Source organism: Lycium ferocissimum, chromosome 2 (genome assembly GCF_029784015.1).
Source record: "Lycium ferocissimum isolate CSIRO_LF1 chromosome 2, AGI_CSIRO_Lferr_CH_V1, whole genome shotgun sequence".
NCBI lineage: Eukaryota > Viridiplantae > Streptophyta > Magnoliopsida > Solanales > Solanaceae > Lycium > Lycium ferocissimum.
Genome location: NC_081343.1, coordinates 46,309,784 through 46,313,667, shown reverse-complemented (window position 1 = coordinate 46,313,667; position 3,884 = coordinate 46,309,784).

The window sequence follows — 3,884 nt, the reverse complement described above, 5'->3', positions numbered from 1 at the left end:
TCTTTGTTTTCACATAGAAAAATTATTTTTCTCGCTTTCATTTTATTCCTCTATTATAGGGCTAAGACCCTGTTTATTTTCACATAATGTATGCTCGAATTTGTATCGTGCATATATATATATATTAGCCAATTAAGCGCATCTAGTTTTTTCATGTCTCATTTTTCTCTAAATAAGTTGGATTTATTCACATTTTGTATATAAATTCTTGAAAACATTAAGACTCGACGTTAAAAACTCATGTGAATATACCTTTTATAACTATTATGTCTACTATCACCTTACAATCACTATCATCAGCATCCATCAGATAAGAATCAACACCGGTTGCAATCGCTGTATTTTGTGATTTATTCATGTTTTTCTCCTTTAATTAAAAAGAATGTATCATATTAGCTTGTACTTATATTTAATCTAGAAAAAGTGACTTATTTTACTATTTGAAAAAATTAACTAAAACTCATTAATAGTAAACATATGAAGAAATTACTACCATTTTGATAACTGGGTACCAAAAAAATTTCAGCAAAAGTTAAATTAATAACTATGTTTTCATTATTCGTTATGCTTTTTTTGAGAAAACGTCTCTTTGCTTGATGACATTTTGGGTTTGGTTCAACTTTTGCTAAATTTGAATCAAAGCTAAAATGTCGTCAGTGAAGAGACAATTTTCCAAGGAAAAAACAAAGAATAATTAAAATGTAATTATTAATTCAAATTTTGTTGATTTTGATTCCTTTTTGGTGCCCAAGATCAAACTGTTATAGTAATTAATCCCTTTATCTTTTTGTGAGTAACGAGTTTCAATATTTTTTTTTTCAAATAGTTGTAGAATGGGTCATCTTCTCTAAACTAAATATAAGTAATGAGCTAATATGATAAGTAATGAGCTAATATGATTCATTCTTTTAATTAGGTTGAAAAGGAACAACACAAGATCTTCCAGTTGAAGAACATATCATCAATTTGTGTTGATTCAACATGATACGATTTCGGTCACAAGGTACTTACTGAATATATATATATATATATATATATATATATATATATATATATATATAATGGATTTGATTCACAACTGAAAATTATTACTAGTATTTTGTAACTTTTTATCTGCACCCTTTCATTGCAGGTAATATCCATTATCCAGAGGGTCGTAAATGATGCAACGATCTGAATAAGCTAGCACGAAGGGCTCCTTAATTTGTTCTTCTTCTATTTCATTTTGTTTTACCCCTTTCAATTTTGTTAGTAGAAAAGTTATCAAACATTTTTAGTAATAAAATTAGCCCCTGTGGGCTTATCTTTTTTATATTTCACATTGAGCATACATTGATACTGAATTTTTTTTACATTGTCAGGTCAGTTTTATTCATTAAACAAAATGCGATATAATAGTGTAAAAATTCATTACATTATCGGGGTGTGTGTATTAAGTTCTTTCAAATTATCTATACGTAATTCACCTTTCTTCTTTCGACTTTCAAGTTCAATGTAAACAGGCCAAAAATATCTGTAACATATTGAAAATGACTCATAAATATCTTCTATTAACCTTTTGATCTAAAAATAACCTTGACATTTTACTTGGGTACAAAAATAGTACTGAAACTGAAAAACGTTAAATTTGAATCTTTAAAATAGGCACGTGTCGTCTTCTCAGCTTGCCATGCTTTTTATTTAGGATTAAATTAAAATCCACCAGTTTATTAAATTCCAAATCATGTTCTTATGCTGGAATAAACCATCGTTTTGTAGATCCAACTGATGTTTCATTGGCAACCTATTATAAAAATCTAGATCCGAGACCTGTTCTTGTGCTAGATTAAACAATCTTATTTGAGGATTCATTTTAATGTTGAGCTAAGGATTAAAGGAAGCAGAAATTTCATTTCTGAAGATTCTAGCCTCAACAAGAGGGCGTGCTTTCTTAAAGGTTATCCTTATGTTGCAGCAATGATATTAGTCCAATTTACCTTATAGGAAAACGAATGAAAGCTCAAAAAAAAAAAAATCACTATAAGCTGCACAAAATTTGGATTAGAATCTTGATTCGACGCAGTTTTTAAATGCTTTTGCACAGGATGTTTAAGGTCTTAGACTGCAGAAAACTTGGATGCTAAACATATACATAGGTACTTACAAAGCTTCTGATATGCGACAAGAACAGGATTTGTATTAGCACTTTGGGTGTTTAATTTTTAAATGAAAACAGGTCATGGGGGTTGCGTTTTAATAAACGAGTGAATTTTAAATAAAAAAACATGGCAAGCTGAGAAGACGACACATGGCTATAACACTCAAATTAACGCCATTAGTTTCAGGAGTATATTTGAGCCCCAAAAAAAATAAAACGTTTTGGATATTTTTGGACCAAAAGGTTAACAGAGGTTTTGATGAACCATTTTTAATACGTTAGGAGTATTGTTGGCCCTTTTCCATTCTTATTATACTTCCATAAGAATAAGGTGCAATCACTTAGTCGAATTATTTGATATTGTTGAGCTTAATTACCAAATTTCTAAAGTTGGATTTTTGCAAGTGAAGCTTCTTACACGTATGTATTAAATTTGAAAGGACTACCCTTGCAAGAATTTATGAACTTCGATTAAGCCTTAAGAAGGGTCAAAATTGATTATGCGTGCGCTTGCCCTTGTTTTCATCCAATCCAACTCTTCATTTAGGGCTTGTTTGGAAAGCCACCTGCTAATTGGAATTGGTGTAATTACTAAGGTAGTAACCTAGTAATTACACACTAGTGTAATTACAATGACCTGTTTGTTTGTCATAACGTAATTACAATGTAATTACGAGTATATTGTTTGGTTGCACAAGTATAATTACACAGTTAGTTTATTTAAAAAATAAAATCTAATTACAAAAAATTTTAAAATTAATATTTTAAAAAATACTTGCCTTTAGAAATGATATTAAATTAGTTATTTAATAACACATTGTTTCTTGAAAGTATTCTAATTAAAAATCATATATTTGTAACTAATATTTTAAAAAGTAATTGATATATATTTTTCAAATTAATAATATTTAATTTTAAACTTAAAAGAAGATTTTTTTTTTGTGAGAACGTCATGGATTGGATGTTTGACAATTTTTTTTTTTTAAATATAATGCCATAACATTATTCAAATGTTTGACACAAAAAATCCATCAACTGTAAGTGAAAAATAAACAAGACGCAACGCGAAATAAATAACAAGTCAAGAGTACTAAAACAAATAACTTAAAATTGAAAACATAACCTAAATTCAAAATAAAAAAAATAGTTTAACATAATACTCTTATGTCAAATTCCAACATTACATAAGTAAGTTCCAACGTAACTTAAGTAAATAATTCAAAAGAAGGGGAAAATATAAGTCTATAATCTCATTCGCATCGAAATTCTACTTTAATAACGTCACTTGTTATATGCTAAGTTTGTTAATGACTCATTCTTTCTAATATTAAGAGGTGGAACCACAAGTTGTAAAGGTTGGAATGAGAAGAAAGGAAATGAAAATAAATAATATAAAAATAAAAGTACATTTTAAAAAATAAAAATAATTAAAAAGTAAAAATAAAAAAGAAACTAATATAATAGAAATTAAAATAAAACGAGATTAAAATAATAGAAATTAAAAAGAAATTAAAAATAAAAAGAAATTAAAATAAACAAAAAAGCAATCCTGTAATTACAGGGTGTAATTTACACTCAATTCTCAGCCCCCTCTTGAGAATTGGAGAGTTTAATTACACCCTCTCAATTACACTCAATTCCCATCTAACTGTGTACTTACTTGGTCAAACAAACTGGCCAAACTGTGTAATTATACCCAATTCCAATTACCGGGGTGACTTTCTAAACAGGCCCTTAATTTTTCAAT